This window comes from Callorhinus ursinus, unplaced genomic scaffold, assembly GCF_003265705.2.
Source record: "Callorhinus ursinus isolate GAN/ISIS: 27379988/994484 unplaced genomic scaffold, GSC_fseal_2.0 scaffold70, whole genome shotgun sequence".
Taxonomy (NCBI): Eukaryota; Metazoa; Chordata; class Mammalia; order Carnivora; family Otariidae; genus Callorhinus; species Callorhinus ursinus.
Window position 1 is genome coordinate 4253434 of NW_027397132.1, and position 14050 is coordinate 4267483.

General features: G+C 48.3%; 1 protein-coding gene across 2 annotated transcripts in view; it reads left to right on the forward strand.

Moving 5' to 3' along the window:
* The window catches only part of CARD11 (caspase recruitment domain family member 11), a 108282-nt gene that overhangs the window by 42619 nt on the left and 51613 nt on the right, over window positions 1-14050 (forward strand). The window contains exon 1 of one of the 2 annotated variants that reach the window (XM_073886347.1): window positions 11129-11202. The exons of the other annotated variant lie outside the window; for it this stretch is intronic. The gene's annotated coding sequence lies outside the window, so the exon portion shown is untranslated. Of the gene's footprint in view, window positions 1-11128; window positions 11203-14050 lie in introns of those variants that run through there. 2 annotated transcript variants of the gene reach the window in all.

Genomic DNA, 14050 nt, shown 5'->3' on the forward strand with positions numbered 1-14050 from the left:
TTATATGAGAATGCAATATATAACATATACATGAATATGAAATACATAAATATATAATTAATATATATTGATTTATATTGTATTCCTCCAATTCTGTCCTTTTTTTTCCCAGAAATTTTCCTTTCCTTCCTATATAAATATTAGAATTAGTTTGTTCAGGCTATACCAAAAAAAGCTTTTTGGTATTTGACTGAAATGTATTGCAGTTGTAGGTAAATTTGGACCCAAAGGACACCTTAACATCTGAATGACATTGAACTGTCTTCCAGTCCATGAACATGATATACCTCTCCATTTGGTTTAGGGCTTCTTTCTTTTTTTTTTTTTTAGCAATGCTTTGTAGTTTTCCATGTGGACATTTCATACATCTTCCATTGTACTTAAATCTGAAGTTTTTTATGTTCTTTGATATTCGTTTTTTTTTTCATTTTTGTATCTTGAACTTGCATCCTGTGTCCTTGCTAAATTTGTGGTTAGTTACAAGTAGTTATTATTGGTATTCTGATAGATTTTCTATAGATCCCGTTGTGTTTTTTCTGTACACAACCATGATGTCTATAAATAATGACAGTTTTACCTCTTCCTTTCTTTTTTTTTTTTTAAAGATTTTATTTATTTATTCATGAGAGACAGAGAGAGAGAGAGACAGAGAGAGAGGCAGAGGGAGAAGCAGGCTCCCAAGGAGCAGGGAGCCCGATGCGGGACCCGATCCCAGGACTCCAGGATCACGACCTGAGCTGAAGGCAGACGCTTAACCATCTGAGCCACCCAGGCGCCCTACCTCTTCCTTTCTAATCTTCATTCCCTTTCTTTCTTTTTCTGGCCTTATTGCACATCTAGAAACGCCACTACAATGTTGAATAGAAGTGGTTAGTGTGAATATCCTTGCTTTGTTCCCAGTGTTAGTGGGAAAACATTTAGCCTTTTATCATGAAGTATGGTGACAGCTGTTGTCAGCTTGAGGGCAATTCCTTCTTTTCTAGTTTGCTGAGGGGTATTAATGTGAACGAGTGTTGGATTTTGCCAAATGATTTCTTCATCTATTGAGATAATCATATGGTTTTTTTCCTCTAGTCTCTTAATATGATGAATTAGTGGTTGATTTTGAAATGTTGAACTAACCTTGCATTCCTGGAATCAACCCCACTTGGCCATGATGTATTATCCTTTCTATATATTTCTGAAATTTTGTGCTAAATTTACATTAAGGATTTTTGCATCTATATTCATGAAGGGTACTGGTTTTATAAATTTTCTTTTCCAGTACTGTCTTTTTTTGGTTTTAGAATCAGCATAATGTTGGGCACATAAAATGAGATGGGGAGTATTACTTCTCTATTTTATGAAAGAGTTTATGTAAAATTGGTGTTATTTCTATGTGAAGAGTTTGATAGAATTCACCAGTGAAGCCAAATGAGTCCAGAGCTTTCTTTGTGAAAGGGTTGCTGATAATGACTTCAGATTCTTTAATAGATAGGCTAACTCAAATTGTCTATTTCTTCTTAGGCCAATTAGGAATTTGTGTCTTTTGAATAATTTTTGTCCTTGTCATCTATGCATAGAATTTGTGGGCATAGTTTTTCATAATACTCCCATAATATCGTCCCAGTGCCTGGTAGATCTATAGTTACATCTCATCTCCGTTACTTATACTGATTGTTTTGTTTTCTCTTTTTTTTTCCTGGATCAGTCCAGCTAGACGTTTATCAATTTTGTTAATCTTTTCAAAGAAATTATTTTGTTTATTTTTCCATATTGCTATTATATTTTCTATCTTTTTGTTTCCCACTCCTACCTTTATTGTCTCCTTTCCTCTACTTACTTTGACTTTTCTGGCTGCTTAATGTAGAAATTTAGATCATTAATTTTAAATCATTTTTCTTTTCTAATATAAGCCTTTAAAATTATAAATTTCCCTCTAAGCATTGATTTAGCTATATGCCACAAATTTTTGACATTGTGTTTTTATTTCTATTCAGTTCAAATATTTTCAGAATTTCCCTTTTGCTTCTTCTTCAAGCAAGGGGTTGTTTAGGACTGTGTCATTTAATTTCCAAATATCTAGGGATTTTTAATTTTCAATTTCCTATTTAATTCCCCTTTGCCAGAAAACATATTTTATATCATTTTAATTCTTTTAAAGTTATTGAGACTTGTCTTATGGACCAACACAAGGTCTTGGAGAGTGTTTCGTGCAAGCCTAAAAAGCACATGTATTCTGCAGGTATCCCTCAGCTGTTAGCTGTTCTGTTTTATAAATGTCAATTAGGTCAGGTTGGTTGATAATGTTGTTCAAATCTTCTGTGTCCTCGATTTTTATCTACTTGTCCTGACAATAACAGAGGAATGTTGAAATCTATGACTGTAATTGTCAGTCTGTCCAATCTTCCTTTCAGTTTTGTCCATTTTTTGCTTCACGTGTTTTGAAGCTCTACAATTAGATGCATACACATTGAGGACTGTTATAGCTTCTGGATGAATGGACTCCATCATTTTTACTCCCTCTTTATCTCTGGTAATACTCCTTTTCTGAAGCCTGTTTTTGGGATACTAGTATAGCCATTCTAGGTTTTATGAATAATGTTTCTATGTTTTTACTTTTATCTTACTTGTGTCTTTATATTTAATGTGTGTCTCTTACACACGGCATATAGCTGAGTATTTTTTTTTAGTTCACCCTGACAATCTCTGCCTTTTAAGTGAAGTGTTTAGTCCATTTACATTTACCATCTGAGTCTTTTCTTTATGATGCATCCATTCTTTTTTTCATTTTTCCTCCTTTCCTGCCTTTCTTTGGATTAATCAAGGTCTTTTTTGGTGTTCCATTTTGTCTCCTCTGTTGACTTGTTAGCCTACCTGTTTGTTTTATTTGTGGATATGCACAGTTGCTCTATGGTTTATAAAATGCATCTTTAACTTACCACACCCTACCTTGTACTTATGTCACTTTACATCTAGTGTAAAGATTTACAACAGTATACTTTCATTTAACCCCCTCTCATCCTTTTGTTATTAGCGACATGTATTTTCTCCATATGTTATAAAGTACACAATAAATTGTTGTTATTTTTGCTTTAAGTCATCAGTTATCTTTTAAAGAAATTAAAAATAAAAAATATATATTTGCTTACATATTTACCATTTTTGACACTCTTCAATTCTTCATGCAGATTCAAGTTTCCATCTGGTATCATTTGTTTTCATTCTGAAGACTATTCTTTGATTTCCCCACACCACAGTTCTGCTGTGATGAATCTTTTCAGCTTTTCAATCAAAAAAAGAGCTTTTATTTCATCCTACTTTTGAAAGATATCTCATCAGATGAAGAATTCAAAGTTGACTTTTTGTTTCAGCACTTTAAAGATGTAGTTCTATTTTCTTCCCCCTCACATTGTTTCCCTTGAGGAATGAACAATAATTCTTATCACTATTCCATTGTATAGAATTTGTCTTTTTTCTGTTGGCTTTAAATTTTTTCTCTTTATATTCAGCTTTCAGCAATTTGAGATATACCTATGTACAATTTTGTGTTTATTTTGCTTTGAGTTCACTGAGTTTCTTGAATCTGTGGGTTGATATTTTTCATCAAATATGGAAACATTTTAAAAATAACTTCTCTCCCACAATTTCTCTTTCTCTTCTCCTTCTGGGACTCATTACATGAATGTTAGACCATGTGATATTATCCCACAATTCACTAGTTCTCTGTTCAGCCTTTTCAGCCTTTTCTTTTCCTCTTTGCCTCAGGTGTATGGTTTCTGTTGCTCTGTTTTCAAGTTCACTGAATTTTCTGCATTGTCCAAGTGGTTGTTAAACCCATCTATTTGAATTTGTAACTTATATATTCTCATTTTTACATCTAGAATTTCCATTTAGCTATTTCTTGTTTCATACTTGTTTTATTATGTCCACGTTTTTTTTAAATCTTTGACATATTTACAATAGTTGTTTTAAAGTCTTGGTGTGCACATTCCCACACTTCTGTAATTTCTGGATCTGCTTCTGTTGACTGTTTTCCCCCCCTCTGTTTGAGTCACATTTGTCAGCTTACACATGTCTAATAAATTTTTTTTCTTGAATTCTGGTCATTGTGGATATCAAGTTTCTGGATTTGATTGTAATTCATGATAAGTTTGGATCTGGCAAATAGTTACTTTATGTATGAATAGGCCTGGTCCTTTTTGAAACTTACTGTTAAGCTCTGTTAGGTATAACTAGAGCAGTCTTTATTCTGGAGTTAGTGTAGTCCTTTTCCTAAGGCATAGACTTTCTGGGTCTCTGAACTCAGTGAAGTCTCTCCAGTCTGGCTAGTTGGAACTCCAGCATCTCTCAGTCCTGTGTGTCATCTGAAATTCCTCAGTTCACAGCCATGTGGTAGTTGTTCTCTGCCAAGTTCATGGAGTCTTGCTTGTGTAAGTGTAGTTTAGTATTTAGCCACTCATGGTCTGTGCAGTTCCTCTTGGTGTCCCTCCTCCCAAATTGCAGACCTCAAAGGCCCTGAACTCTGATCTCTGTCTCCACAGTTTGGTGAAGCTGCCATCCTCTGGGCTCCACCTTTTTGCCCATACTATGTAAAGTGCATCCAGACAAAAAGCCAAGGCAGTCATGAGGTTTACCTCCTGAATTTCTTCTGTTATGGTCATCCTAACCCTATTCCAGTGTCTACAAACAGTTGTTCCAAATATCTTGTCACACTTTACAATTGTTTAATATTCTTGCTGTTATTCATAATGTGTTACTTTCTGCATACCTCATGACTGATCTGAATTCACCAAGCCAGATAAGAAGGTATTATAAAAGATGCACAGTGATTTAGGATTTACTGTAAGTAGAAATCATGGGGCACCCTGTCCACAAGTAAGACTTAAAGTACCTCCAAAAATCGTGTTGTATAAAATATTGGAATTTTATAAGAAATAACTGTGGGGCTTAATCCTACTTTGCCAAAGAATCCTTACTTCACTTTAAAGAAGGACTAGCTACAAGTAAACAGTGTTCTCCCATGACCCATTGGAAGATGATTGCTAGAAGAAGCAGAGGTAGGTAACGGGCAGCAGAACCCAGGTCCCCAAGTTTTTCGAAGTTGTTTCCAGGCGATGTTGTTGATCAGGAATGAAGTCAGTGAACCACTGAGCTGTTGCATTGCATACACAAGCATCTAGGGCCCACGGCAAGGCCGTGGCAAAGTGAGGGCCACTGAGGGATGAAGTGTGAAGACCTGGTCCCACATGGGGCTCAGTCACCCCAAAGATCTTTAATGTGTTGAGCCAAAACAGGAAGCCAGAAGCTCCATCAAAGGCCAGGCAAGGTGTGAGCCAGGAGAGACCAGCACAGGTGTCAAACAAACGTTCTAGAAGACTTGGAAGGGGAGTGAACCGGCAAGTCAGCAACCTGCGTCTCTGCAAACAGTGAGGCCTGAGCTAGAACAGCACTTACAGTGTCTGTGTGAGTCACCCAGAGAGCTTGTTATATGCAAGCTCTGACTCAGAGGGTCTGAGATGAGGCCTAAAGAGCTGCAGGTCCAACAAGCTCCAGATGGTGCCGATGCCCTGGGCCCACAGACAGCACTAATCGGGGAGGGATTTCAACCTATGAGCCAAGGCAGTTCCCCACGTGGGGAATCAACTGAGGCTTGTGGCGTAGAGGAGACCATGGTGCTAAAGCCAGTAAATGGAGACAACAGGGTTGGATTTACACAGCATAGTTTACCCGTGACATTTAATCCTTCAAGCCAGCTGCACCTGTTGGGGCTGACAGTTATGCCCAAGGGGGTTCAAGCCTCTAGCATCTCAGAAATCTCAGCTGTGACCCTAGGGGCATTCCCTGCAGAGCCACAAGGAGCTGAAACATGTGCTATTCCTACTGGTTCAAGAACTCAGATGCCAGCAGAATGGCAATAAGCTTCAATTAAAAAAAAAGGCAAGAATGAAAACAACCCTCAAAACTCTATTACCTTCTGCCATAAACTTTTATTGTGTGCCTCGACTACAAACTAAGTCTGAAGTTTTGTGCTGTAGATTCCATCAGGAGGGAAGGTGGCTCTATCAGGTATTGGTCTAACAGGTATTGGTATTTTGGGAGTCCGTGCATGTGTGCAGTCATGACTCTGCACGTGTGATGGACACATTCTCACACCATCCACGCACCCCTGGGTCTTAGACACTATGGCGCAGGACATATTTTGGTTGATGTTAGCATTATTTTAGCACCGACTGTATGGGTTGGCTTTTTCATGTTTCACCTTCAGCTTCTCGAATGATGCTTGAAATAGTCCATTTCTTCTCAATAGGACTTCAGATCTTAGTGAGTTCTGGGCTTTGGATTTAATGAATGAACCCATACAAGGATAATAATAATGAAGGCTCCCATTTATCGAGCACCTGCTATATTCCGGGCACGGGCTTTATAAATATGTTCCATCACCACTAAAATTCCACCAGCTGGGGGCATTATGCCTATTTTATAGATAAACTATTTATAGATTATTTATAGATTCCCATTTTATAAAAGATAAACCAAGACCAGGGGTAGTTGGAGGAGCAGGGTGGGCGTTTCGCGTGTTTGGTCAAGTGTGAATACCCCCAAGTTGCTCTCCCACTGATGTCCAGGGAAGCAGAGTAATGGGGCTCTTTCTAAGTGCTGTTTTTTCCTTCAGCCGCTTTCCAGTCCCCCCGCCCTGCTGTGGAGATACAGCCAGGCCACAGAGCGCCCAGAAACTTCCCACCAACCGGAGGGGACATCTGACCTGCGTCCCATTCTCTAAATGAGCGTCCGCCGCCCCTTGTCCTTCCAGTTTGGAGGCTGCTCTCCGCTCTCCAGGCTTCAAGGGTCGTGGTGAAGGGCAGGGAGAGAGGCAAGGGTTAACAGGGCCGCAGGTTCTGTTCAATGTGGGGCGGTATCTTCCTGCTCTGCCTCTCCAGGCTGGCTTCCGTGGCGACTTCATTAGCAGCAAGCTGCTAATTAAATTTCATATTTATGGTCAGAAAATAAAATCATCGGACCTTTTTGAAATAGGATTTTATGAGTTTTGGCTGTGGCAGCTGAGTCAGCAGTCAAGGGCCTACACTGTTTAGAACTATGGTTTCAAGGCGGAGATAAATAAAACAAATAACACAGGGGTAGAGGTTGAATCCTGCATCCTTGGGCGGGCCCGAACGCATTTCGGGGCCTTGGCAAGACGGATCCGGGCCTCTGGGGTGCGGCTGGCACACCAAAGCGCCCGTCCCGTTGGGCGTGTTTTTGTGTCCGGGGTCCCCCAGCCCCCACGAGGCTGTTTTTATTACAGAGCCGGATGTTTTGCTTTTTTTTTTTTCTTTTTCTTCTTGCATACTAGAGAAATCATTCTCCACCTACGGCTCAGACTCGAACCTCCCTGCGTGTGTGTGGAGGAAGCTGTCGGAGGCCACTTCCTCTCACGTGTCACTTAGCTCCTGCCGCCTCCTCTGGAGGGGCTCAGAGCACCTCAACTGACCCCTCTTCTCAGTGACTGCCCATGAGAATTCAGCTCCGCCTGCCCTACCATGCAGGCACCCCTCGTGCTGCGCCCCTGATGAGCCCAGTGGGCATCTCCTCATTGGGTCGAGGAAAGAATTCTACCAGCTACGTTCTGGTCTCTCTGGTGGGGAGTGTCTTAGAATCCCAGGGATGGAAGGACATGAAGGGCATCTGGCCCCACCATGCAACGCGGTGGGACCCCCTTTCCCCTGAAGCCCCTTTGGGACTGGGCGGCTTCATTCATCCTGGTTCTGGTGGGTTTATCTCCACTTAGAAGGATCCACTTTCTCCGTGGAAGAAGAAAAATGTGGAATGATGGAAAGACCAGTGTGCAGAGGTAGAGAAGACCACAATCGGTCCCTGTGCCACCCCCACCGCCCTGTGGGGTCTGGGCCCTTGGGTCCGGACCCTCTTCTGCAAGGTGGAGGGTAAAGCGACCTATCCCACAGGGCGGGCATGGGGAAAGCCACCTGCGGGAATGCCCACGAAGGGCCCAGCTGAGTCTGCACCTGGCAGGCACTGGGCCGCTCGTGGGTAGTGTTCATTCAGCGAGGACTCCATTCCACCTGTCAGCACTCACATTCGCTAACCGGGAATTCACGGTGCGGGTGGCTGACATGGCGCCAAAGACCCCTCCCAGCTCTGAAATCCCCTTACCTTGTGCTCTGACCATCTAGGATGGAGGCTATGCTCCGGTGCTTCCTTCCCATTGATTTGCTGGCTAGTCAGAAAGTCGTCACCCAGGTGACAGTGTCCTGGTGATGCCCGCGGCAGAGCAGGTGGAGGGAGGCCCCGGCCCGGTGGGAGACACCGGAGCACGCCTTCTATCCCATGCAGAGCCAGCCCGTAAACCCTCCCCAGAATTCACGTGTGGAAGCCCTAAGCCCCAGTGGGGTGGTGTTTGGAGGTGGGGCCCTCGTGACGGGACTGGGGACTTACAGGAAGAGGAAGAGATGGTAGAGTGCTCTCTCTATGAGCTCACACCGAGGAAGGGCCAGGTGAGGACAGTGTCGGAGGGCGGCCATCCGTGAACCAGGAAGAGGTCTCTCGCCAGGCACGGAACCTGCCAGCACCTTGACCTTGGCCTTCCCACGCTGCCGAACTGTGAGAAACGGAGTGCCTGTTGTTTAAGCCCCGCGGTCTGAGGGATGTTGCCGCGGCAGCGGGAGGAGTGGACGAAGACGCCGTGTGACATCAGGCAAATCGTACGACTCCTCGGCGCCTCGGCTTCCGGGTAGTAATCGCAGTTGGCACATAGGACCTTGGCCAGTGGGAGGGTATCCAGCTAAGCAGGACTTCCTCCCGTGGTGTTTGGGTAGGGCACAGCTTTCAGAATCGGATGACAAAGAAGGATCTCCTGTCCCTAGGAGGTTCTCCTGAAGGTCCTCCCTGCCCAGAGAGGGGGACGTGCTTACCTCCTTCCTGCTCCTTTCTGCTCACACCAACAGCAATGTCGTCAGCACCTCGAGCAGGGGAGCATGACCCCAGAGAGGTGCTGAAAACCCTCTCTGTCCTCGGGAAGGAGGCTGGCCCTCTGAGCAGAGCACGGCAGCGGGCCCACCCCTGACGGGAGATCATGCAGCGTCCCGGCCCCGAGCACTGACCACACGCCAGCGCTTGGCTCGTGTTTGGCACACTTCACATCTTCATCCTCGCGCCCCCAGTGACGCTGGCATGGTCATTGTCCTCATGTGACAGTGAAGACGCCGAGGGCTCAGAGGATGCCCTGCAGACCCAGCCCACCCGCCGTGCCCAGAGGCTGACCTGAGTAAGCCCCGTGCGTGGGCTCCCTGACCCTTGGCTTCTGCGTGGCCGTGGCGGATGGCAGCGCTAAGGGAGGACAGAGGTCAGGCAGTGAGTTCCGAGGGGCAGCCGTGCCCCTCTCCTGAAGGCTGAGCTCTGCCAGGCAGCCCTCCCTCCCCCTCCCTCCAGCCCTGACAGGCTGCGGGGCTGTTCCCTTCCCGAAGTGGCCACGACAAATCACCGTAAACCGCTCGGCTTAAAACACAACAAGCATGTTGTCACAGTCTAGAGGCCAGAAGTCTGAAATCAAGGTGAGCTCAAGGCAGGGCCACGCTTCCTCCAGAGACTCCAGGGAAGGACCCCTGCCTGCCTCCTGCAGGTTCAGGCGGCTCCCGAGTTCTCGGCCGGTGGCCACACGCCCCACGGCGGCCTCCACAGTCACGTGGCCGTCCCTCGTCTGTGTCTGTGTCACCGGATTCAGAGCCCCTCCCTCATCCAGGGAGGCCTCGACTTACATGCGTCTGCAAAGACCCTCTTTCCAAATGCGGTCACGTTCTGAAGAGGGGGACACTGTCCAACCCAGTATGTGTGGGAGGGCATCAACGGATGAGAGGCCCGGGCAGAGGGAAAGCCTGGTGCCAGAGGGTGGGCCGGGCCGACGACGGGCATAGAAGGCCTGCCGCTCCGAACCCCACTCCCGGAGGCCGACGGCCACGCGGAGCTGCTGGGACTCTCACCCGCTCTGGCCGGAGGGCGGGATGCCATGGCCACCTTGGAAAACAGGGGGGGTGGTTTCTTCCGGAGTTGATTGTACACCGACCACATGACCCGACAGTTCTAATCCTAAGTATTTACTCCAAAGAAATGACAACACATGTCCACGTGAAGATTTGTCCAAGAATGTCCCCGAGAAGTGAAGTTGGGACACCACCCAAATGTCCACCGACAGGCGAAGGATAAACTGTGGGACACATAAGCCGGTGACCCGCGCCGCAAACGCATGCACCTCGAGGTGCTGAGCAAAACAAGCCAGGCCCTCAACAGTACATCGTGCGCTTTTCCGTCTTTCTGTGACAGAAATCCCAGTACTGGTGGCCTCTGGGGGTGGGGACGCAGGATGGAAAGGGCCACGAAGGAATTTTGTAGGGTGTTGGCCATGCTCCACTTCTTAATTGGTCATGAGGGTGTCTTCTTTTGAAAACTCATTGAACTGTGTACTTCGGATACGTGTGCAGCTTACTGACCTTGCTGCAGTGTTTTAGGAAAGGAGAGAGGAACCAGAAAGTTCTCTGGCGATCCACACAGGCTGGGACAGAAGAGAGAGGCTGAAGTGGTGTGGGGCTCCGCCGTGTGGGGCCGGGGTGCCCAGGCGGGGCGCTCGTCCGGCTGTGGAGGGCAGCTCCATGTGAGGCTTGCAGAAGCCTCTTCCCTGGAATGTTCTAGGCCCCACACGTCCCACCAGCCAGGCAGGCTTCCTCCTCGGTGCAGGTCACAGGCAGGAGACCGCGGTGTCCTGGGCGAGGTCTGGGACAGCGACAGGCACCAGCGGGAGGGGAGAATGTGAGTGATGCCAGGCTCCTGCCCGGTCCTCCCTCCACTGCTGCACCCCCAACCTCTCTGCGCCCCAGTGGCAGACATGGCGCCACCTGCCAGAGAGAGCGGCGTCCCCTCCGCGTCTCCCAGCCTCCCCCTCCTCTGTGGAAAGTCACCCACAGACTCTGCTCAGAACAAAAATAAAAAGGGAAGTATGGCAGCCCCCCCCCAGCCCCCACCGCTGTCCCTGCTAAAAATAGAGGCGGCCTCCGAGAGGGGTGTTGTGTGGGCTTCCGGGGGGAGGCCCCTGGCTCCCTGCAGCATCAGCATTTTCTGGGGGCCTGGCAGGCCACACACTGGAGGAGAAGGAGTTTGAGGGGACCACACAGAGACCCCCTAGGCCGACCCAGGACCGAGCTAGTTTGCAAACACGTGAGTATGTTTTCTGACTGGCCGGTCCTTTTGCTCGGAGCCACGTGGGTGTGGAACTCGGGAAGCCATGTCCGTGTCAGGGAGGGCTTCTGCAGCAGGCTGGGGGCTGCTGGGTGACCCCCGCGCCCCCCACCTCATCCCTCTTGCTCTCATCCACACCACCGTGTGTCTCACGGCTTCACGCATGTTCCTTTTCATTTCTTAATTTCTTAAACAACACGGTGAGCTCCCGACACCTGGTGCTGGGGCAGCTATTTTATGCTGTTAACTTTGATTGCACAGAACATGCATGGACTGGAGCCCAGAGAAGGCCCTCGATAAATGCCTGGTCGATTTGGACCAGAACGCTCTCCCTCTCGTTTTTATGTGCTAGGTTTTGTTTTTGTTTTAGTTTTTGTTTTTTAACTTTCTTCCAATGGGGGATGGGCCAAGGGTGGAGAAGTGGGCGTGAGCGCATGGAGAGGTGCCCCAGGCCCCCGCTGGAAGGGTCCGCAGCGTCTGCCCCAAAAGCCCAGCAGCCTTGCCCTCCTGGGATCCCTGCCCTCCCCGGGAGCACCCTACAGCCTCTTCTGAGCTTTAGTAAGATAGCATATGCAAAGAAAGAAGCCTGTTGCTGAGGGTCCATCAGCAAACCCAAGGCCCAGCCCCTGCCCACAGGCAACACACAGAGAGAGAAGTTGGAGCCTGATACAGGCGGGAGACCCTTGATCCAGAAGCCAGGGCGAAAAGGCACAGCTGGGGCGTGAATGACTTTTCTAGGAGGCAGAAGGACCAGGGCCCCAAGGGGAAGTCCCCCCCCCTCCCTGCGGGCATCTGCTGGAGGCCTCAGAGAAGGTTCATCATTTCCTACTGAAACGCTTCAGGAATCCCTTAACGTCTGGCAGGGTTGAGACTTCTGCAGCCCCTGGGGTCGTGTGCTTCGCAGAGACCAACCATCCTGTTCACTGAGGGGGTCAGACTGACGGACGTCATGGGTTTGAAGAAGGCAGCAAGGTCTCAGAGGCATCCTTGAAAACGAGAGATGGTGTAAGTGCAGGGATGTCTCCAAGTGTCGCAGCGGATGGCAGCCCTCGATGGAGAAGTCTCCTGGCCTGCGGACAAAGGCCTCCCAGGCCAGCGACACACCCAGGGAGCGCCAGGCGGCTGGCCTTCAAGCCTGGCTTTGCAGACGGACTCATTCCCGGCTCCCTGGCACAGGCACGGAAAGGGTCACAAAAGCAGCCCGTTCCCCCATCCCCTGCGAACCACACTCACTCCTAGCAGCCCTCAAGTCCGTGCTGATCTACCATGTCTGGGTGCAGTTTTGGTGGGTGCCTTATTTAATTATAGGTGATCGAGTCATTTGACACAAGCCAAAAAGAAAAAAAAAAAAAAAGAGGCTTTCCGGTTTGCATCTGATTTATGAGCTTTCGCTTTCATGGCGAGAAGCTAGAGATGGTCTCTGAGCGTAGAGATCCCCAAATTCCTGCCCCCCCGTTGCTCTCGGAGACCGGGGAAAGCGTTTCCATCCCACCGTGTAGGAAGCGTAGAGAACATCAGAAAAGCATGGGCCGGTGTTTGCCAGCACCCGGGAGGGGAGAAAGTGAAAAGAAACACCCACCAGCCTCCAACCCTGACAGATTCATTTAAAGACAGTCTTACATAATAGATCATTAAAAAGGAGAGATGCACGACAGAACTCTGTCCTTACAAGGAAAAGGGGAGTGTGTTGAGATGCTTTGCGACATACTCATCCCATCTACCCCCTTATCCCGCACAGAGAAGTGGAAAATGTGAGTCTCCCTCCGTGTTTTCTTTACATCTCAAGCTGCCCGGTGGCCTTAACTCAGGTGAGCTGGCCTCCGGGAAATCACTGAAGGTCATGCGCTGGTCACCAGTGGTCTCGGAGCTCCTGGGAGGAGGGACGTGACTGACCCACGGACACTACCGCGGAAGCAGCCCTTCCTGGCCAGACCCTGCTTTCCCTTTCCCGCCGCCTGGCCAGGGCCCACCCCCACCCCTCCCTGGGTCGTGCACCTGTGGGTGCTAAATAAAACCCTGAGTTCCTGTTCCCTTTTCTCTGCCCTTGTCCTCTCTTCAAACCCGCACCCGCCTGCTTTTTTGCCTCTGCCTCCATCAGGCCTTGTCCATTCCTGTGCGCCCGGCCCCTGGCAGATGTTGCTCCTGAGTCCCACGGCTGCCAGGACCCAGGGCTGACCTGCCACTGGGGGCGCTGCCGTGAGGAGGGCGCGTGCTGGCCTGGCAGGGTCCACCCAGCCCCTAGCCTGTCCGCAGGTCGGTCCCCTCCCGGGAACCCCGGGTCTCCTTTCTTCATTGGAGTCGACAGTGCCTTCCCGGCAGGTACCCGGCACCTCGCGTGTGGGCTCAAGAAATTGTAGCTGTTTCTCTTTATTGGATCTGAGTTGATGGATTGAGGTGAAATTCATATAACATCCATCCCCCCTTTTATTTATTTTTTTAAAAGACCTTATTTATTTACTTAGAGAGCACAGAGGGAGAGGGAGAAGCAGTCTCCCCGCTGAGCAGGGAGCCCCACGCGGAACTCGATCCCAGGACCCTGAGATCATGACCTGAACCGAAGGCAGACGCTTAACCAACTGAGCCATGCAGGTGCACCCCCCTGTGAAAGTGAACTATTCAGTGGCATTCCGCACACTCCCCGTGTTGTACAATTACCACCTCTACTGAGCTCCAAAGCATTTCCAACACCCCAAAAATGAAACCCCTCTGTTAGCGTTCGCCCCTCCATCTCTGCCAGCGCTCAGCCCCTAGCCCCTGGCAGCCACCCACCTGCTTTCTGTGTCTGTGGATTTCTGGACATTGCACATAAACGGGATCACACGACACA